The sequence below is a fragment of the Lepus europaeus genome, chromosome 13, assembly GCF_033115175.1.
Source record: "Lepus europaeus isolate LE1 chromosome 13, mLepTim1.pri, whole genome shotgun sequence".
Classification (NCBI taxonomy): domain Eukaryota; kingdom Metazoa; phylum Chordata; class Mammalia; order Lagomorpha; family Leporidae; genus Lepus; species Lepus europaeus.
The window spans coordinates 16,165,830-16,189,696 of NC_084839.1; the positions used below are offsets into that span (position 1 = coordinate 16,165,830).

At 37.7% G+C, this 23,867-nt stretch overlaps 1 long non-coding RNA gene across 2 annotated transcripts in view; it reads right to left on the reverse strand.

Moving 5' to 3' along the window:
- Positions 1 to 1,197: 1,197 nt before the first annotated feature.
- The window catches only part of LOC133772497 (uncharacterized), a 39,601-nt gene continuing 16,931 nt past the window's right edge, over positions 1,198 to 23,867 (reverse strand). The window contains exons 2-4 of one of the 2 annotated variants that reach the window (XR_009867780.1): positions 15,774 to 15,816; positions 14,657 to 14,892; positions 1,198 to 4,896 (exon numbers count right to left, since the gene is read on the reverse strand). This is a non-coding gene — a long non-coding RNA (uncharacterized LOC133772497). Of the gene's footprint in view, positions 4,897 to 6,882; positions 14,893 to 15,773; positions 15,817 to 23,867 lie in introns of those variants that run through there. The other variant, XR_009867779.1, reaches the window with a different exon arrangement.

Below are 23,867 nucleotides of genomic sequence, written 5' to 3' on the forward strand. Positions count from 1 at the left end.
GCCTGGACAAATAAATTATGGTGTGTATATGTGTGTATATATATATATATATATATATATATATATATTACTCAGCTATTAAAAAATGAAAACCTGTGTTTTGCAACAAAAATGGACAAAACTGCAAACCATATACAGAGTGAAATAAATCAGTCCCCAAAAGACAGATGCCATATGTTTTCCCTGATCTGAGGTAATTAATAGAGTACCTACATTGTAAATCTATTGAAGTGAAAGGGACATTTTGAGACTTGATGATTCTTTACAGCCCTTGCCTCTCCTGTGAGGAACAGTGGATTTTTTTTCCTCATACTGTTCGTTGAACTCTTAACTTAGGATGGGAAGTATCACTATGAAGTATTCTTGAATTGAAAACTTTAACCGAAGGGTTTTTATTAATTTATATTATGTTACAACCAGTAGCAAGTAGTTTTCTTAGATCCTTTCCAACATCAAATGTTGCAAACTTTTTTGTCTCTGCCAATGTGATAGGTCAAATAATGAAAATACTATTTCACTGGTACTTAGATTTGCATGTATTTCGTTATTAAGGAATTTACAAATTTTCTCTATGTGTATTGGTTATATGTAGTTCTCAGTGATTTTTATTGAGCCTATCTAGGCACAATCACATCCCTTTATTTCTTAACTGTAAGTGTTATAAATCAAATGTTGAACTAGCCCTAGATTATTTTTAATCCAACATCTCCTACACATTCTATTATAGAATTAAATTTAAAGTGAGGTTATATATTTCTCTCCTTCAAGGTTAACTTGAATGTATCCACCCCAATTGACTTCTGTCATCACTGTCCACTGATATTTCTCTTAAATACATGAAATTTATTGCCCTCATAGTGTATGTCTTTCCATAGTCCTTATCATCTTCCTGCATGACAGAAACAAAGTTGCAGAGATAGAGTATATGGTGAAAAGAAGACAATATTTTCTTGGCATTATCCTTGCAGTTCTTAATTTTCTTGCCATTATGTATTCACAATAGATTTAAAAAGTTAATAAAATAAGCATTTTTCTCTGAACCAGAGCATTACATTTTTATAGTCCCTCTTTCCACTTAAAAGGTGGCAATTCTATAGTATTCTAAAAACGAGAAATAATATTTTCAACTCCTAAAGTTAGTTCCAAGTAATCATGATTTAACTATGAATTAAAAAAAATTTAAAAAGCAGCATGTTATTTAACAACTTTGGTTACCCTTAGAAATTCAAATATTTTATTGTCTGTCTCCTAAAAGCAAATAGGATACTACAATGATGTTTACAAATAAGCTTTTCAGATAGAGACAAGAATGTTATCCTGACTATGAAGAAATCTACTGCTGACTCTGTTTTAGAGATGCCATGATTATTAAAGTATTAGGTTGACAAGCCCTCAGGGACTTCCCTGATTTAGGGTTAGCTAACTCCAGAGAACCAGGGATTAGGAGTTATTCTAAGATTTAGCTAGTCCTGCTCTGATGTTTAAATTTCTGTGTAGCAGCAGCCATGTAGAACGCCTACTGGATTTATTTACTAGATAAAAAATAACTTGTTTTATCATTTCTGGGCAACTGAACTCTTTTGCTTTATCTGATTAGCCTTGAAATGTCTGCTCTTAAATACTTGGCCCAGCTTTCTGTTACTTTTGCACTGAGTTTTACTCCAATATTTGGATAACGGATTATAGAAGAAAAATAAACTATTGCTCATGTCATAGATGATTACAATAAACAAGTTCTCTTTATAGAATCCAAGTATATGCCCCTCACACGCCCTTTTTTACAAAAATGACTAAAAGATCCTTAAAATGTAACAATTCAAGATTGAAGTTAATACAGTATTGATATGTATTTGAAACAGAAAGGTATAGTTTATGTGATAATTGTAAATTTGGTAATCATTTAGATGAAAACACCAAAGTCACTCTTCAAAGTATAGATACACACAATATATTTAGCAATAACAATCTTGCTTTGAAGCTCCGAACATCACTAAATGCAACATACCATGGGATTTAGGAGTCATATTTGCAAAAATTTTTAGGTCATGACAAATGAAAAACATAATGATGATAGAGTTATGAAGAGCCAGGTATGTGGCAAAGTAGTCAAGACACCTCTTGAGAAGACCACATGTTATATCAAAGTGCTTGGATTCATATACTGGCTCTGTTCCCAATTCCAGCTTCTTGATAATGCCCTGGGAAACCACAGATACCTGGGTCTTTGTCACTCATGTGGGAGTGCTAGGTTGAATTTTCAGCTTTTCTTCAGCCTAATCCAGCCCTGGCTGTTTTAAGTATTTGAAGGGGTGACCCAGCAGATGGGCAGTATCTTTCATTCTCTCTCCCTCTCCTTCTCCCTGTCTCTCTTTCTGCCTTTGAATCAAACACAAAAACTAAAATATAAATGAGTTATATGTAATTTTATTAACGTATGCATTGGTAGAAGATGTCTGCATTTGACTAAAATGGTATATCATGTAGGAAAAGAAGAGAAACTTTATCGAAGGATGGTTGTATTATTCTTATGCTATTTATATGCTCTTAATTCTTTGCCCAAAACAAAAATTTCTTTTTAAAAAAATCTGTAAAAAGTAACATTCTACAATGTAACTCTTATCTCTGTATTCTGGAACTGTATTGAATTTTTATATCTTTATGTAGTAGAATAATTGGGTTTTGTGTGTGAGAATGGGTCACAGGATTATTTTGAGATAATTTCCAATAGCTTGGGGGCATGTGATTTGCAATAAGTTAAGCATATCTCAAACACAGTCAATCATATAAGGATATTTTATTCATAATCCTTTTTTTTCTCTTTTGGACCATTCCAGGTTGTTCAGTGTCATATCATGACACAGTGGAGCCAAGATGCACAGATGCAGTCCCTGCTGTGAGACAGACTAGATTCAAACCTTGCTCTTGTCAGTCATCATTTGATTGCCCATAGGAAAGTAACTTGTTTGCTCGTAAGTTACATTGTAATAATACCTAACTACTTTGGGTCATTTTAAGAATGACATCACGTATAAGAACATACAGAGGTCTTCAAAAAGTTCATGGAAATGCATATTATGAAAAAACAAAGCATGGATTTCTATTTTTTTATACCTTTTTAAAATTTATTTGACAGGTAGAGTTACAGAGAGAGAGACAGACAGAGAGAAAGGTCTTCCTTCTGTTGGTTCACTCCCAAGATGGCTGCTACAGCTGGCGCTGCGCTGATCTGAAGCCAGGAGCCAGGCACTTCGTCCTGATCTCCCATGCGGGTACAGGGACCCAAGCACTTGGGTCATCCTCCACTGCCCTCCCAGGCCACAGCAGAGAGCTGGACTGGAAGAGGTGTCCATATGGGATGCTGACGCCGCAGGTGGAGGATTAACCAAGTAAGCCACAGCGCCGGGCCCATTTACACCAAATTACTTTTATCTTCTATGAACTTTTTTGAAGTGTCCTGTATTATAAGTGTTCAATAAATATTAGACATTATTTTGAATTTAAGGGTACTGTTGAACCTGGACATCTCAAAACTCTAATTATATTGCATTCAACTTCAACTATGGTTGGTTTATAGCATAAATCTGTGGATGGATTCCCAGATCCATGCCCCATGAGCAGAGCCAATGACTGTTTAGAGTGCTAGAGCTGGGGAACATCTGGCCTGAGGGCTGTATAAGTCTTGCAAAAGTATTTTCCCTGGCCCTGCCAAGGCAATAGCAGTTGGAACCTGAAATTCAATAAATCTATAGCAGGCTAATTTTTAAGCTGATAATTTTGTATGGCTCTCTAGTGATGTTATAAATATCCAAATGGTCCTTGCCAGAAAAAAAGATTCCCACCCACCCCTGGTAGAATGTATAGGCTTTGCAGTTAAGGATACCACCTTGATAGGTTACATTTTCCCCCCTGGAGAATATCTGTGGTGAGTCTAGCCTAAGCTGTTGGGAGTAAGAGATGGGATACACCCCCTTCTAGACCATGTGTGGGGAACTGAGCTACTCCATGTTGCAGAGTGGGAACTGATGAATTAGGTCAACAATTAAGAGGCAGAATACTAATGAGCAAGACTGTGCAAAAATCAAATACTTGTTGAGAGTGAATCTCCTTTGCCTAAAAGAGAGGATTTCATGGTCTTGATTGAGCTTTTGCATTCAAAAGAAAAACCCAAGGTTAGAGAGCTGCAGCCAGCCCTAGTTTCTTCCTTCGGATGAGGCAGCACAGTGAGTACTGGGCTCGGTGCAACTGAAAGAGGAAGGGAAGAAGGAAACTCAAGGGAAGATCAGGCGCTGTCTTTCTCTAAGATGGAGTATAACTGGAAACAGCCCCGAGCCAAGGTCAAGGTCAAGAGTAATAGAATCCTGGCAAAATGTGCTAGTTTATCTTCCCCCATGAACTCCTGCCAAACAATATACACAGTGTCGCACAGCACCAGAGAGTGTCCGAAGCATCTCCAGAGTATTTATGAGGACTTCTGTTTTGAAGATAGTTTCTTAGGTAACAGAGTAAAAACATGTATAGATGAGCTCTCATTTATCAGTGTCTTGGCTTCCTATGAAAATTAAACAGCGAGAATTTTGATATTTTGTCCTGAGGACAGCGAGTTCTTCAAAGGGATGTATGGGGTAGTGGTCCTTTGAAGATGGGGAGTGTCCAGCACACTCAGCAGAAGGCTCAGTATCTGAATCAGTTACTCAGCAGTCTTGGCCCAGTACTCCTTGTCTTTGCCAGCAGCTGCAGGCCCCGTGCAGGCTGTTTGTTGTGGTTCCTCAAGCCCCCTGGCTGAGGAATGTCCATTGTGGCTTTTCTTCTTGCACTCACCTTTAGATGTATTTGAGTTTCTTAAACTTCATTCTGCCATTCTGGTGACCAAGAACAGCAGCTTGGACTAGAAAGTCTCTGTTTTTGAAAAAAAAAAAAAAAAACTGAAAAATATGTTCTATAACTTTAGCTGGCTCCATGTTTCTACAAAACATTTTGTATCAACAGGGAATAACCAATAAATTCTCTAGAAATCAAAGTAAACTGTGAAAGGGAGCAAACCAGAACACCAGAATCCCCAGAACATAGGTACTCAGATGTAGGCACCCAGAAGACTTGAGCTAGGATGTGGCAATGGACTTAATGTCAGGTGGCTGAAAATAGCTATTTAATACAACAAAATGTTTTCCTTCTGCTAACATGCCTCATCATAGTATTTAAGAGCATACACTTGTATTTTATTATGAAATAACACATTTTTAATAGATAACATGAAATTAGAGAAGAGTATGATTTCATAATGTTAAAGATATGAAAATCTAATCTGATTCAAAAATCTATAGATAATTACATTTTAGAGAGTTAATTTTCAAGTTTTCTTCTTAAGAAATATAAATTATAGAATAAATAAAGAGTATAAAATGAAAATTACTCATAATCTCATTACCTAGCAATGAGTGACTTTTGTTTTCTTACATGTAGTATCACTCTAACGCAGACATCCCCAATAAAGACAGCTTCAATATAACGCTACATAATTTTTTGTCATTCCTTTTCTCTGAAATTCTTAAAACATTTGGAAATGTGATTTTTAAATCTAGTAGTATACGTTGCATGTTACGAGTATTCGAAGATATCATGAGTCTCCTTGAAACAAGTAAATAGATAAACAGCTTTGACTCTCTTGACCTAGTTCAATAGTTAACTTCTAGAGACTCAGTGGCCATTCTGAATCTTAGTACAATTAGGAGATTTTCTTCTAGGAAAGAAGACTCAAAGTCTGAAAGAGCTGATACACTGCTTACACTCAGGCTGCCACCCTCCTGCCCATTTGCCAGGTTACTCCTAGAAACCAGGTAGCTTTGGTTTTATAAGTGGTCCCCAACACAAACACTGCACAAAAACCATAGAGTTACACTTGTGTATCATTCAACAGGCTAAGTCAATGAGAGACTGCCCGCAGGTTTAGGTTACTGGTCACAGACTTCAGTGGCTTGATTCTGCCATCAGACTTTGGGTTCAGCCTCTCTGTATACTCGGGCATTCAGAGTCAAGCTCATGAATGCCATGCTCATGGAGAAAGCCCACATTTGGAAACCATTTGATTGTATAAAATGTTTAGTATTCCAGCCCATGACAATTATTGTTACAGGAGTCTTACTGACAGAGTTCACAGCGAGGAGGGTCACCTTGATTTTCAGAGAGCCAACATGTGGAAATGTATGTGTATGAGGGGACAGAGATAGAAAGCAAATGCCTATCAGCCACTAGCTTTGTTATACATTTCCCGAAATTCTGGTTTTTCATCACATCCGTAACTTGAGAGAATTAAAAAAGAAAAAAAGCCATCGGCTATATTTTGTTTCCCAATAAAGATTAAAAAAACCTTTATTTTTGTAGCAAATTCTCCAACTATAACACATTTATAGTTGCCAGAAATAATCCAAAGTTGATTATTGCCTTGCACATTGTTCATGATGTGTAGATATTGAAGACTTATCTGGTGAGAGGATAGATGTGAATAATGAGGACTAAATTTGTCTTCCATGAGTTCCAAGTTTCATGCATCACTTCCTCATATGAAATCCTTGGAAAAGATACTTTCAATGTGCAAAATCAGGACCCACTTGCCTAAATATTGTTCATTTTAAAAAACATTTAGTTCTCATGATTCTAAAAGAGATTCCTTGTATTATAAAAAACAAGAAAGCATGTGGAAATATTAAAAATTATCCTCCTCCTGCAACTTGAAATAACCAAATCACCACTTGAATGCTATTTTTTTAAACTTTTATTTAATGAATATAAATTTCCAAAGTACAGCTTATGGATTATAATGTCTTTCCACCCCCCCCCAAACTTCCCTCCCACCCACAACTCTCCCCTTTCCCACTCCCTCTCCCATTCCATTCACATCAAGATTCATTTTCAATTCTCTTTATATACAGAACATCAATTTAGTATATATTAAGTAAAGTTTTCAACAGTTTGCCCCCACATAGCAACACAAAGTGAAAAATACTGTTGGAGTACTACTTATAGCATTAAATCACAATGTATAGCACATTAAGGACAAAGATCCTACATGATATTTTTAAAAAATTGATTTTCTATGCAATTTCCAATTTAAAACCAAGGTGTTTTTTTTTTCATTTTCAATTATCTTTATATACAGAAGATCGATTCAGTATATACTTAGTAAGGATTTCATCAGTTTGCACCCACACAGACACACAAAGTGTAAAAATACTGTTTCAGTACTAGTTATAGCATTACTTCACATTGGACAATACATTAAGGACAGATCCCACATGAGACGAAAGTACACAGTGACTCCTATTGTTGATTTAACAATTTGACACTCTTGTTTATGGCGTCAGTAATCTCCCTAGGCTCTAGTCATGAGTTGCCAAGGCTATGGAAGCCTTTAGGGTTCACCAACTTCGATCTTATTCCGACAGGGTCATAGTCAAAGTGGAAGTTCTCTCCTCCCTTCAGAGAAAGGTACCTCCTTCTTGATGGCCCCGTTCTTTCCACTGGGATCTCACTCACAGAGATCTTTCATTTAGGTCTTCTTCTTTTTTTTTTTTTTTCCAGAGTGTCTTGGCTTTCCATGCCTAAAATACTCTCATGGGCTCTTCATCCAGATCCGAATGCCTTAAGGGCTGATTCTGAGGCCAGAGTGCTATTTAGGACATCTGCTATTCTATGGGTCTGCTGTGTATCCTGCTTCCCATGTTGGATCATTCTCTCCCTTTTTGATTCTATCAGTTATTATTAGCAGACACTAGTTTTGTTTGTGTGATTCCTTTGACTCTTAGACCTATCAGTGTGATCAATTGTGAACTGAAGATGATCACTTGGACTAGTGAGATTGCATCGGTACATGCCACCTTGATGGGATTGTATTGGAATCCCCTGGCACGTTTCTAACTCCACCATTTGGGGCAAGTCCGATTGAGCATGTCCCGAATTATACATCTCCTCCCTCTCTTTTTCCCACTCTTATATTTAACAGGGATCACTTTTCAGTTAAAATTTAAACACCTAAGAATAATTGTGTGTTAATTACAGAGTTCAACCACCAGTACTAGAACAAAAAAATAGTAAAATGGATAAAGTATTACATTGAATGCTATTTGTAATCTGTATGGGCATATAAACAATGATGTCTGTAGACCATGCTTCATTAACTTGAAGATGTTTGGATTGCAACAGATACTAATACTTTATGCACCATCAATAAAATAGATGGCACAGTACCTTTTTAAATATGTCAATCTGTTTTTATTTGTGCCACATGAATAGATTTCCATAAAGATATAGCTTGGTTGGTTTTGTTTCTTTAACAGTACAAATTAGAATTAAAATAAAAGTATATAGTCCTATAGTTCTAAACTCTTTAGATATCTACTTGGCCACTATCACAATCTGGACACTGAATAGTTAATTACTCTCAAAAATCCCCTTGTCTGCTCCCTTTCAATGATACCCTCTCTCAGACCTTACCTCAGGCCACAGCTGAGTTGCTATAAGTTGGTATAGTTCTGCCTTTTATAGAATGCCATAGAAATGATACACTACATATGTAATTTTTGAGAATGAAGTCTTTCACACATCGTTATGTCTTTGAAATTCATCCACATGGCATGTACATTAGTAATCTGTTCCTTTGTATTGAAAAGTAATATTCTGTTGTATGAGTAGCCTATAGTTTGTTTAGCTTTTTATCCTGAAGAACATTTAGTTTGATTGTACAGACTGCTACTGTAAACATTTATGTGTAGGTTTTAGTGTGAGCCTAAAGTTTTCCATTCTTCAGGGTCAATGCCCTAGCATGAGACTGCCAGTTCACATGGCAAACAAGTATTAATTTTAAAAACACTGCCAAGGTATCCTACTTGTGCAATCCCAATAGCAACCTAGTAAGAGCTCTAGTTGTTCCCAGACCAGCCAGCTCATATTATTTCAGACATTCTTGCAGCTGTATCTCTCATTTACGTTTTAATTACGATCTCTGTAATAACTAATGAGGAGCAGTTTTTCATGTGTTTATTTACTATCAACATAACTTTTTTGTGAAGGATAAGTACAAAAAGGCAAAGTGTCCTTTGCCCAATCTTTAATTGGATTTTTTTTATATGTTGAGAGTTGAGACCTCTATATATTTGATGTATTCACTGATTGCATATGTGATTTTCAAGTATTTCCCATGAATCTGTAGCTTCCCTTTTCATTATTTAGGAGTCTTAGTAAAACAGAAGTTTTAATTTGTTAAATTAAATTTATTTATATATTTGAGGGAGAGAGAGAGAGAGAATAAACATACTTCTGTCTGCTGTCTCCCCCTCCAGATGCCCACACTTTTTGGGACAGGGCTGAGAACAGAGCCAGGAACTAGGAACACAACCAGTCTTCCACAAGGGAGGCAGGAACCCAAATACTCGCATCATCACCAGTGCCTCCCAGTATCTTTACTGGTAGAAAGCTGGAGTTAGGAGCTGGAGTTGGGAATAAAATCTGGGTACTCTAGGGAACAGGAGTCTTAACTTGTAGGTTAGACTAAATTTAATTTGGATGAAGTCCAACTTGTTCAATTGTTTATTTTATTGACTGTGCACTTTTTATTTTGGCTTAAAAATCTTTGCTCAATCCCAGTCACCCAAGACTTTCAATTAATTTTTCATCTAAAATTTTGATAGGTTTTCATTTTATATTTACCCATTTTGTCTTAATTCTTGTCTAAACGTTATTTTGAGGTTTATTTTTGGCATATGGGTGTTAATTTATGTGAAATATTTTTTTCTTTTTTTTTTCTTTTTGACAAGCAGAGTGGACAGTGAGAGAGAGAGCGAGACAGAGAGAAAGGTCTTCCTTTTGCCATTGGTTCACCCTCCAATGGCCACCGCGGCTGGCGTGCTGCGGCCAGTGCATCACGCTGATCTGAAGCCAGGAGCCAGGTGCCTCTGCTGGTCTCCCATGCAGGTGCAGGGCCCAAGGACTTGGGCCATCCTCCACTGCACTCCCGGGCCACAGCAGAGAGCTGGCCTGGAAGAGGGGCAACCTGGACAGAATCCGGCGCCCCGACCGGGACTAGAACCCGGTGTGCTGGCGCTGCAGGCAGAGGATTAGCCTATTGAGCCATGGCGCTGGCCCAGTGAAATGATTTTTATGAAGACTATTGCTTCTCCATTAAATTTTTGCTTTTAATTTGGCCGAAAATTGATTGATAATATTTGGCTGTATTAGACTCTCTATTCCATTGATTGAAAAATGTATATTTTTACTCAGAGTATTGTAGTATTAGAATAAATCTTATAATTGGTTGGCATGAATATTCCAAGTTTATTTTTTCTCATAATTGTCATTACTATTCTAATTCTTGTGCTTCCCACACAAATCTAGAATAAACTATTTCATGTTTACAAATGTTTATCAGCAACTTCACTTGGGACAGTTAGAAAGCTATTGAGAAATCTGAAGAGAATTCACAACTTAGTTACACTGGGTCTTCTAATCCATGAGCACATAGGTCTTCTAATTATTTGAGTCTTTGTTTTCCTCCATCAGTGTTGCATTTCTCAGAATGTAGATGTTCTAGGAACATTTTGTTAGATTTTCTAACCTAAATTTTTTGAGAAGAGCTATTGCAAATGATGTTACATTTACAATTCTAAATTCCCATTATTCATTGCTAGTGTATAGAAATAAGACACTGTCTTTGCACTTTCTCTTTCTGTTATATCCACTTGATGGTTCTAGGGATTGGTTATTTTCTGTAGATAATGTCTTCTGCAAACAAGTACATTTTATTTCTTTAGTTCCAATTTTTAGGAATTTTCTTTTTCTTGCCTGTTACACTGGTAAGCATGTCTGTTACTATTTTAAATACGAGTCAAGGGACTAAGCAGCTTTACCTTGCATCCAGTTTTAGTTGGGAAAGCATTCCATCTTTAACCTTAAATGGGTTTTGGTACTACCACAGTTTTTGCTATTAAAAGGACTTTATATATGATTTTCAGGAAATAACCAGGGCATGTATGTCTTCTTCAAGTTGTCTTTAAATGATTTATAAACTGAATCAGTAAAGAAGGGCAGTTGTTCAACCATTTCACCAGAAAGCTTACATTATATGCTAGTAAAAGTAACTATGCCTTTGTTGCTGCCTGGCCTATGATAAGATACCAAGGACTTCAAGACACTTTCTGACTTTAGAAATGTTAGCAGATGAAAAATATGCATCTTGGAACTTATAACATGAAACATTTGTCTTATAATCAGTTTTTTTTTAGGTAACATTATTTCATGAGCAATATCTCAGGTCATAAAATGCCTTTTAAATTTTTTATTTTAATTGTAATTAATTTTTAATAGATTCAATATGATTTGTAGATACAAGTCTAAGAACATAATGCTATTTCCCTACTTCTTCCTTTCCTTCTTCCTTCCTTTTCTCTCCTTCCTTCAATCTTTCTGTCTTTATTTTTTTAGTTTTTTAGTTAACATTTTAAATTTACATTACAGTAACAAGCTTTAATACTTCACCAAATAAGAGTAAATGAGTAAAATGCAAAAAGACCCTAGTTTGGTGGAAATATAAACGGTTGTGAACTATAATTGAATGAAAAAGTGACCATTTCACTCATATACAGTTTTTTTTGTCAATTAGTCATCCATAATTTCTTCCAATGAAGTAGAAACAATGATAATGTAACATCCAATATTGCCTGTGTTGTTATAAAATAATAAGTAAGTTCATTTAGACTTTAAGCCATTTACTTTCAACAGTTTATGCACAGAATACTTTTACACAGATTGCAATGCAAATAATTATACATTACATTTTTTGTACTCTTTGTTATGAAAGATCAGGGAAAACATGTGGTATTTGTCTTTTGGTGACTGGCTTATTCCACAAAATGTAATGATTGCCAGTTTCATCTATTTTGTTGTGAAAGACAGGATTTTATTCTTTTTTACTACTGAGTAGTATTCCACAGTGTGTATGTACCATAATTTCTTTATCCAGTCATCAGTTGATGGGCATCTGAGTTGATTCCATATCTTAGCTATTGTGAATTGAGCTGCAATGAACATGGGGATAAAGATAACTCATACACTGATTTCATTTTGTTTGGGTAAATTCACAGGAGTGGGATGGTTGGATCACATGGTAGATATATTTTCAGCTATCTGAGAAATCTTCATTCTATCTTCTACAATGGCTATAGTAATTTGCATCCCCGCAAATGATAGATTATAGGACATTTTTCCCAACATCCTTGCCAGCATATATTGTTTGCTGATTTCTGTAAGAGAGCCATTCTAACTGGAGTGAAGTGGAATGTCATTGTGCTTTTGTATATATTTCCATGATGGCTAGTGATCCTGAGAATTTTTTCATATGTCTGTTGGACATTTGAATTTCCTCTTTTGAAAAATATCTATTTTCTAACTGAATGGTTTGTTTTGTTGTTGTTGAATTTCTTGAGCTCTTTATAGATCCTAGAATGTCAATCGTTTATCAGTTACATAGTTTGCAAATATTTTCTCCCATTCTGTTGGTTTATCTCTTCATTTACTTGTTTCCTTTGCAGTATGAAAGCTTCTCATCTTGGTATAACCCCCTTTGTCTGTTTTGCTTTGATTGCCTGTGCTGCTGGTTTCTTTTCCAGGAGGTCTTTTCCTATGCCAATATCTTATAGACGTTCCCAAATGTCCTTCTGTAGTAATTTTATGATATCAAGTCATAGGTTTAGATCCTTGATGCACTTTGAGTTGGCTGTTGTATAAAGTGTAAGGTAGGAGTCTTGTTTCATACTTCTGCATGTAGAGATGTGATTTTCCCTGCACAATTTGTTGAAAAGACTGTCCTTTCTCCAGGGATTGATTTTAGCTCCTTTGTCAAGGATTAGCTGATTGTAGATGCCTGGATTCACTTCTGGAAATGCTCTTAAGCTCCACTGTTCTACAAGTCTATTTTTGTGGCAGTACCAGGCTACTTTGAATACAACTGCCCTGTAGTATGTCTTTAAATCTGGTATTCTGGTATTGCAGTTCCTAAGGCTTTGTTTTTGTTGTTTAAGATTGCTTTAGCTATTCAAGGTCCCTTGTGTTTCCCTCCTTCTCTTCCTCCTTCCCTCCTCCTCTTCCTCCTCCTCCTCCTTGTTCTCCTTCTCCTTCTCCTCTTCCATCTCTTCCTCCTCATCTTCCTCCTCCTCCTCTCCCTCCTATTCCTCTTCCTCCCCCTCCTCTTCCTCTTTCCCTCCTCCTCTTCCTCCTCCTTCTCCTCCTTCTCCTTCTCCACTTTCTCCTTCTCCTTTCTTCTTTCTCCTTAATAGATATTTCCAAAGATTTGTCTTCTAGCTTGGATATTCTTTCTTCTGCTTCACCAAGTCTGTTGTTAAGGCCTTCCACTATATTTATTATTTGACTTATTGAATTCTTCATTTCTAATATTTCAGTTTGATTTCATTTCATAATCTCTAGCTCATGGGAGAATTTTTTCTCCATGTCATGTATAGATTTCATTACTTCTGAGTAATCCTATAATCATTCTTTTAAATGCCTTTTCAGATATTTCATCAATCTCTTTGTCTTCAGATTATAATAGTGAAGCATTGTTGTGGTCTTTTGGGGAAGCCATGTTGCCTTCCTTATTGTTGTGTCCTGTATTTCCACATTTATTTTCAGGTATTTGTGGAAACACTTGTTGGTTTTCTCCACTGATGGATTTTATCTTTATACTATGCTTCTGTGGCTTAGTGGAAAGCCTGTTTCTTCAGTGAATACCCAGAGGCCTATGCTGGGTGGGGCTGGGGTGCTCTGGTCAATGCTCAAGTATGGAACAAGAATCCAGGGTGACATTCATGTTGGGCATGGTAGATCTCTGTTGTCAATAGAGGGGAGGATATGACCATGCCTATTGGCATAATCACACCCTCACCTTCTCTCTTCCAAGGTGATCAGTGCCCAGAGGTAGCCCACAGTGGGTACAACCCTCACCCATTCTGGCAAAGGATCTGCATGAAGTCTTCTGTGTGAGCACAGAACTCTCAGCAATGGCCCATCCCAGGAAGGCAGGTAGCTCTAAGTCTCTGTAACCAGACAGTGATTGCCCAGAGACTCAACTACATGCCACACTCTATCATGCAGTCACAGGATTCCCACAGTCACAATGCACAAGGCCCCCACACTCACAGGGTGCAGAGGATCCCCTTTCCACTCCACAAGCATGCCCCGTCCACGCAGATAACAGAGTTATTTCCAGAGCCAGATGCCTGTGGGTTCTCTGCCTTGGCAGTTTGAGCACTGGAGCCTGTGATAGGTTGAGATGACAGGGACACCTCAGTCTTAAGTGAATTCCAAGCTCCTTTCAACCCTCCTAGCCAGGCTCAAAATCAGTGGAAAATGCAAATTTTTCCCTCTGGTAAAATTCATGGTCTTGTGCAAAAGTGCCTTTGCAACCTCTTCTGGTATCAAGATGGCACCTTCTCCCTGCTGGTTGCCAGGTGCCCTTGTAGGGAGATGGAAGAAGGAAATGTGATTTTCCTTCTTTGAATTAGCAGATACCCTGTCCCCTCTAGAGCACCAGGCTGGACTCAAAGTCAGTGTGGTCTGCAGAGTTCTCCCTCATGCAATGTACCCAGTGGCACAGGCTGCCACAGTCTGCCCTCACCTTGCTCAGAACCTGCTGTCTTCTCCATCCCCTAGCTGCAGGAATTGTGTGGGGTATCTCCACTTGCTGCTGCTCTTCTGCGCTTCCCATGCTGCTCCATGGCGTTCCTCTTCTTTCTGTAGAGTTTCCACTGCAAATTTCTCTCTCCCTCTCCCTCTGGGAGTATATTTCCTCCGCTTTTCTTCTGGTATGTTCTCTCAGTCAGAATCAGCATGTCCTTTCCCTATTCAGCCATCCTGTAATCCTCATAAAACATCTTTTATAAGTATATTATTTTAGTGATGCCTATTATTTCATTGCCATGAAATTTATTCAATCATTTTCTTCTATTAATATTTCATTTTAAGTTTTTATTATCATATGTCATGCTACTATAAGCATTTTTAGCTCTGAACTATGTACTTAAAATTATATGCCCATGGGAATTAAAAGTGGGTTTAATCAAAAGGCAACGTCTAATTTTTAGAATAATTGTCCTTCCAAGAACATGATTTTATACCAGAAGAAAATTAAATGTCCTGCAAGAAAATGAGTCAGGATAGATAACATAAACTTGTGTTTTAAGAAGAAATTTGATTACCACATCATAAAACATGAAATAAAATTTAAATGATCAGATTTTTCTTGTCTATCCACATGAGTAAAGTATCAGAATGAGGTTTTCATTTTCTAATGAAATTTGTCAGTAAGATGAGAAAAATAAAATTTTAATAATTATCTTTTTTAGTACATTTCCACTGAGGGACTATGGCTACAAATTGTAGGCTAACATGGACTATTTACTGGAGGTCATAAAAGTATTTTCATGTCTGAGACAGAGCAAAGAAAATGTCTCACACATTTTTTTAGTTTCAAAAAATTTTTATTTCCACTCAAATGTGTAAACCAAAACATTCATGTACTACACTCCCTCACTCTATGAGTAACTATGAGTTAGTTTGTGAACATGTCTTGGATCTCAATAGTGTTGGAGTTAAATACGTGTTGCAATACAATTTGCCCTGATGTTTAACTTAGCTTAGAAACAGAAAATGTTAACACAGTAATTTCAAACTGTTGATGCTGGTTTGTATTTTGGGGGCCAGCATGGAAACTGATATAAACAAAAAGTACTTACATTGGATTTTTAATTCATTCTGTCTTGAGGTCCAAAATGCTGGCTGTTCAAATGAGGAAATAAAGGGAATAGGATTAGAATAAGTGATAATCACATTTATGAATTCCTCTGTAAGGGAAAATTTTAAATTATGTAAAAATTTAATAAAGACATGTACATATTTATAGAAAGGAAAACATACAAAGATGTGATGTGGTATTATAGAGAAAACTTGAATTGAATTAAGTCTTCTACCACTGATGAGCTCTGTGACATAACATGTTTTCATTTCTGGATAGGGATCTTTGGACGAGTCAAAAGTTTCCGAATAATTATAGATAATTGATGGGAAACTTCCTACTTTGACATCTTGTTTTACAAGATGCAAAACTGAAGTGTCAATCATGAAGAACACATAGGCTTATCTTTACTACTTATTATTTGACCTTAAAAAATAATTTAACCTTTCTAAGCCCTATCCTTCTATCTGGGGTGTTAACATTTACCAATAAAATTGTTTCAAGAGTCAAACGAAATATTTTTGTGCAAGTGTAAATGGTGTAGTTTATGGGACCAAGATTAGAACCCTTCCAGAAACATAAGGGATACTGCTTATTTCATCAGGGGGGGGTAGTGACTTCCAAATAATGACCAGCCAGCCTACAGAATGATGGTAGAAGACATTGTATCATCTTAAGACTTTACAAAGACATTATTTGAAGATATCTAGAATCTTGCTGTGAAATATGGTCCTAGAATACTAAAAGCAATCTCTGCATGGTAAATATATGACTATACCACCTTTATAGACATTATTCAGCTATCTCCACTCCCTCATACAAAACAGAAATGAGGTTTCTAGTAAAATACTTCGGTGTATGCATGTCCTTATCCTCAGGTGGGTCTGCATTTTATATCCTGAGTGTCACTTCGGCACTTTGGGATACCCCCAATCTCCCATGTTAGCCACTTTATTGCTATAATTATTTTAATCGTCCTGGATAATTGTGCTTGTTGATTATGAAGTTGTCAGTAATTGTTTGTAATTGTCTTTCATGGGTTTTTCAGCTGTAACTTTATTACTTACACTCCTAGAATTCTCTTTGTTCCCATTCTGGTACAGCACTCCTAACGTGCAGGTGAGACAGTACCCTTCATTGCAGAGTATGTGAATGGGCAATCTGGCCTAGAACACAGGTATTTTATTGGGCTCCATGAATTCTGCTTGGAAGAAGGAGTCTCAGGGTTTCCTAGCAGCATCTGAACTCAAAGCCCTCTGCTCTGGGCTTACAAGTGGTGTCACAAAATCAGACAAATATCCTTCAGTTATAGATCCTTGCTGCATCGTTAAGCTTTTACTGTCTACAAAAGCATTTTGTAAGTTAGATATCGGTTGGCAAGTATGAACTAGATGGCTGCTCTATTAAAATGAGACCTTGTCTCTGTTTCATCCAGGATCTTGAGATAAAATGTGTTAGGAATGACATTCTGAAGGGCGGGTGAGACGAGCTAAGCAAGAGTACACAGTCTACACAAGACAATGTTAGTCAGGGATTGCCTGCAGTGCTGCCCCCAAGAGGCCAGCTGAAGGTCAAGGAGGCCCAGCAGACAAAGGCTGAATGGTGACCCTTTAGGCCTATCCAGACAGGACAGCAAGGAGACCTCATTGGTGATGCGGGAGGACAGCAAATCCCTCAGAAGAGGAAGAAAATCTGACAGCACCAACCAACTGATGCCTTTCTCACTGCGTACCTCATGTTCAATCTCCCCTCTCCATTTCTGGAAGAAAGAATCCAAAGCCTTGGTCCTCAGCTGAGGGAGCGAAGCCACAAACAGCGCAGGGAAACACAGAAGTGCACTTTCCTGCTTGAGAAGACTGCACAGACCAGACCCAAACAGGGGGAAGGATAACCGTGCCTTTACATATAATTTGGAATTTCATCTGGTAGAAATGATTGGATAGTTTCATCATTTTGTGACTAACTGCAAACTAAGGAACTTTCACAAAGAGCAAGTGACTATCAAAACTCTGTGCCAGATCTCAGAATAGGAATGAAGAATTGGCCCTGGGATCAGGTGTGACTGTGGTTGTCACAATGCCCACTCCTGTGTCCCACTGGTTCAGAGCACTGCTTCAACCAAGACTTGTAAGACGAGCAGCCCAAGGACATGAACTCAAGTGCTCTCTGTCTTCTATCTTCCCCATGGCACAGAGCTCTCACGACAGAATCAGCAAGATTGCTTAGAGTTGTGACGATAAGCATGTCTTGGACTTCAGCAACTGAGTGACAGGTAATAAACCTATTGCCATCACCTTCAGGAATGCCTCTTGTACTCAGCTGTTTTCCTTTAATTTTTTTTTTTTAAGACTAAATATTTTCAGTCTCAGAAAGTGACTGAAAGACAACTCACTGATCTCAGGGAAATGATTTCTTTTGAAATGATTTCACAAATACCAAGGATAAGACCTCATTTAGAGTAAAATCTTCCCAAACCTCCCAGGGCTGTGATTTCTGCTGAAGAGAGGGAGGTGTCTGAGATAAGCAGAGCAGACTGTGCTGGAAGAAACAAACATGTTTGTTGTTCCCATGGCGCATATATTTCCTAATATAGTCCTGGACCTTGAGAACTCTTGGCCGCCCCTCTGCGGGCAGAGACAAGCTGTGTCGTGAGGATCCCTGAGCTGCCAGGGACTGGCGCTTGGGCAGCACATCAGATGTCTCCTCAGGCTGAGGCTGCATCCGTTAGATCGCCACCTCCCTCCGTAGGCCCTTAAAGAAGAGAAGCTCCTGCACTGGGGTGCACGCCTCAAGAGCCTTCTTCACTTCAGCTGCTGATGTGATATGGTCGGTGATGGTTGGCACTGGGCACCGGCGGGGAAGGGATGACTCAGGGTTCCTGGTGGTCTAAGAGCAGAGCACCAGAGCCGAAACTTAACAGCATGGCAGAGAACTTGAACACGATAACAAATCAGCTTCCAACTGTTCTACTCTTGATTATTGCTGTGTACCAGCAATTCTAAACAGCAACCGTGACCAAATACCTCTCCCCAGAAAAAAAAAAAGTTTGTCCAGATTCTAAGCAGTCGCTGCGATTTTAATTACAAATTTAAGTATTAGTACATATATAGTTATGAATATTATTTGTGCAGCTCACATGTAAGTATATATTTATTATTTATATTTATACTCATTTATAATTTTATTTATATATTACACTATGTAGTGTCACAGAAATATTGTGTAATAGATTAATAAGTATATAATATGATAAGTATTATAAACTTAAAAAAATATATACTATGTTTACAGAAACATTTTCTAATATGTAGACCAAAGAACATGTAATAAAAGTTAATTTTGAAATATTTAATAAACTTATGTTTAATATTTTTATACTTTTTATTAGTTTATAGAGAACAAATTTCAAGAATTTCATAGATATAATTCCAAGACAATAAATTCCTTCCTGTCTCCCTCTACCTTCCTTTCTTTTCTTCTTTTTCTTTAAATGTTTTGTGATAGCTTAGTTTCAATTTACTTTATAATCATAGGCTCAATGTTCATCCAAAGAAAAAATCCTACAACTAAAAGGTAGATAGACCACTTTCCTCAGTATTTAATATTTATTTAAAATATTAAATAAAATAAAACTATCTTTAAAATATAAAAATATATGAAAGCTTAAAATGTAAACACTTTTTATTACTTATTATTTGATAAACATTGCATTCTAAATATGTTAATTCAGAGACTTCCCGGCTATAATTAGTACTTACATGCATAGGCTCTTCTCCATGGGTATGCTTTGAAAATAGCAGTGGCTCAGAATTGGTAAAACTCTTTTATGTACAATTTGTATCCAGCTTCTTTGGTACTAGCCATTTTCTGTGTTTAAGCAGTGAATTTAAAATAAGCAATGACAGCAACATGATTTTTAAAGAAGAAGAAACAGAAACAGAACTTGATGATTTTTGTGAATGCTTGGAGTATTTATTTACTTTTAGAATTAAAATCAGTGAATCAGAGTTCAAGCTGGGAGATACATTGAGGATGTTTATGTTTGATAAAGCATTTTAATTGACAGAAATTTACTGAGTTTGAATATATATATATATATATATATATATATACAAAGTTGAAATTTAAAAAAATTAATTGTTGCAAAACTGTAGACTAAATCAACAAAATAAAACATTGTGATGTGGGTGTTGTTGCACAGAAGGTTAAGCAGCCACTTGCAACACTTGCATCCCCTATCAATATGCTTGTTCCAGTCCTGCTTTCTCTGCTTCTGACCCAGCTTACTGCTTATGCACCTGCAAAGGCAGTGGAAGATGTCCCAGGTACAGGTGCCCCTGCCCAACCCACGGGAGAGACCAGGATGGAGTTCCTGGCTCCTGATTTCAGTCTGGCCCAGCCCTGACCTTTGGGACCATTTGGGGAGTGAGCCAACAGATGGATGATTCTCTCTCTCTCTCTCTCTCTCTCTTTTTCAAATAATATAAATCTTTAACAAGAACAACAAAAAAGAACACATTGTTTCACTGTTATGACTTCATTGTGTCTTTTCAGATCTTTGTTTTTGTAAAAATTCACTTAGTTATTAAACAATTATTTACACAAAACATCTTTTTATCACGCTGTAAATGAAAAATAAAAATTCATGGGGGGAGTTTTAGTGCAACAGTAAGGAAGCTGCCTGGATTCCTGCATCCCATCTCAGGTTACACAATTTGAGACTTGGCTTTTCCACTGCCAATACAGCTTCCTGCTAATGCTTACTCTCAGAGGCAGCAGGCGATGGATCATACAGTTGTATCCCTGCCACCCATGGGAAACACTTGGATTGAGTTCCAGGCCTCTGGCTTTAGCTTGGTCCATCTCTGGCTGTTACAAGCATTTGGAGAATGAACCAGTAGATGGAAAAGCTCTTTCTGTCTGCCTCTCTGCATTTAAAATAAAATTTAAAAGACAAACAAAAAGCATGAACTCTTTGGTAAATATTAAATAAATAGTTGTATAGGAATTCATCTTTCTGAACTGTAATATTGATATAAAATTTAATAACATTATATATAAATAAAATATATTAGTCACTGTTTGCTATTTTTCACCCTTAATATCATTTGTTTTATTTCCTGAAATATGATAATCTTTTTAAAGGTTTACTTATTTATTTGAAAGAGTTACACAGAGAGGGAGAAGAGAGAGAGATCTTCCATCACTGATTCACTCCCCAGATGGCCACAATGGCCCATGCTGGGCCAGGGCAAAGCCAGGAGCCAGGAGCTATCTTTGAGTTTCTCACATGGGTAGCAGGGACCCAAGTAATTGGTCCATCTTCTGCTGCTTTTCCCAGGCCTTTAGCAGGGAACCGGATCAGAAGTGGAACAGCCAGGACAGCCCATATAGAATGCCAGTATCACAGGCAGTGACTTTATCCACTATGCTACAATGCCATCCCCTGAAATATGAAAATAATCTTGTCAGAAGAGGAATTAGTCTAAAATAATGATATTTTCTGCTTCACATACATTAGGTATGCAACTGGCCCCAACATAATCAACAATGATCACTATTTGCTAAGCAGCTCCTGTGTATCAGGCACTGTTCCACATCTTCAGATACATAATTCTTGCCCCTGTTGAGCTTACATTCAGTTGAGAGGAAAACAAATCATAAGTTCAGTTGGAGCAGTCTCTGCAGTTGAGCACCAACTGACTGATAAGGACAGAATTGATCACAATGCTGTGTGTGATCTTGTCTGTCCCCATGTGATCTAAAGCCAATTGACTGAAAAGTGCTCTGTAAACAAAAAATAGACACCTAGACTTTCTCAACAAATGTGACCCTGTAAGGCAACTACAGGGTCCCTTAATTAGGACACTGTTTCCACAACAGACTGTAGTGGCTCTACTCTAAAATTTGTGGAAGATTCATGCATAAGGAGGGACTAGCTTTGGACACTCGAGTGCATTCCCTTGGCATTACATGCTAAACGCTTTCCCCACACACACTGCTCTTCTTCCAGGATGGTTTCACTGTTGTAATTCTCTAATCCAGCTGAAGAATATCATTTAGGAAGAAAAAGCAGAAGATGCTGAGCCAAGAACAGATGATGTTGCTAGGGGAAGAGCTATCTTATTGCAGAAAGACCATTTATTTAGAAGCAAATAAGTTGGAGAAGCATTTAACACAGTCAATGTATAGATACTTCATTAATATTTCTGGACTCTATTAAGTGATCCTTTAAAATGGAACTGTGTTCAGTTTGTAAAAGAGATGTCAACTATGAGAAGAAAATAGAACGACACAGCAATGACTCTGAAAAATGAAATATCAGCTGACGTGAGCTGAGATCTTGGGACATGTGGCTCAATGAGAATCCTCTTCAAAGTGTCAACTCTCTTCTGCTCTGCAACCACCTAGATGCTCATGCCTTTCCCCCTTCCTCTTATGAAGGCGTACCGTGTAAGTGCGTTGCCCTCAACAAAAGCAGAAACAGCTTTTGGGATCTCTCATGATGTCTCACGACATTTTCAACATTTCTTCTCTTTGATGTTGGGGTTGACACCCTAAATGTTGGAGCTGTAACATTTTTGTTAATGGCAAGTCAGAATTCATAGCAGAGGGCAAGCTTATGAGGAAAGTCCAAGAGATCCATTTTTGGAAGAGAATGTCTGTGTTTATATTTCCCGTTTATAAAGTATGTACCAATCACTTGGCTTCAGATCATGTTTACAGAGGAGAAAAACACCCACAAAACAAATAAATTGCTTCTTCATGCACAGTTTGGACCGGCAACCCTTGAAGCATTATATTCCCCTGCTTGATAGAAGGACTCACCCTCCCAGTCCAGTGGCTTCTGTGGGGCATGCAATCTTTATTTATTTATTTATTTATTTGAGAGGTAGAGTTACAGACACTGAGAGGGAGAGACAGAGAGAGAGGTCTTCCTTCCATGGGTTCACTCCCCAAATGCCCGCAACGCCTGGAGCTGTGCCTATCAGAAGCGAGGAGCTTCTTCCGGGTCTCCCATGCGGGTGCAGGGGTCCAAGGACTTGGGCCATCTTCCACTGCTTTCCCCGGCCATAGCAGAGAGCTGTATTGGGAGAGGAGAACCGGTGCTCATATGGGATGCCAGCACCGCAGGCAGAGGATCAACCTACTGTGCTACAGCGCCGGAGCCGGGCATGCATTCTGATAACCACAATTAGGTCCTGAGTTCCTCGAGCCTTGGTAGTTTGGGAGCTGGTTAAAATGATACAAATAATCTGTCTCCAGATTGGGAACTCTCAGTAACCAGCACATCTGGGACTCTCACCTGGGGTGGACAATTCCCCGAGTCTGTCCTGCAGATATAGGTGGGAGTTGTGGTATTGTGCTTCTTGCCCTTGGCCTGGGCTTCTGTCCACATTAGCAGAAACTTTGGGTACTGTTTCCCCACAGTTTCTCAGGAAGATCTTGGCCTTTGTAAATTGGCTTCCCTATTTTGTGGATCGGGAGGCACACATCACTGGGGCATGTATTAAGCGGATTCCTTTCAAGTGTTAATTTGCTTATTAAAAAGAAAAACAAATAAAAGAAAGTATTGTGTTTATTTTCTGTGCAAATAAATTGAAGTTCTGAAAAATGATGATAAAACTGATACCAAAAAGACCCAGAAAATAAAACCACTGAAATTGCAAACATAGGAAGGTGAGAAAAGAAAGAACAGCTATGAAAACTCACTGCAGTGTGACCTGAGTCTAACACAGAAAATGAGGAAGCTCATTGCCTCAATAGTTCCAGGCTCTTAGTGTCAGGCCTAGAAACTCTCACTTTTCACCAATCAGAGCTAGACTTCTGAGCAAGTAACAGGAAGCAATCAGCAACTGCCAAATAAATCTTAAGGGATCCTGATTTGGGCAAGCCTGTCACCTCCATGAGTCTTTAAGAAAATATCTTGTCTCAACTCTGCCAGCTACATAGTTGAAACGAACTCAAAACTCTACTATTTGAGACCAATCCCTTCTCTGGTCATATGTTGCTGGGGCAGATTGCTGAATTTTGAGTAATGACTATTTTGGATCATTCAAACTCAAGCAAAATATCTCAAATATAGTTGGGTTAA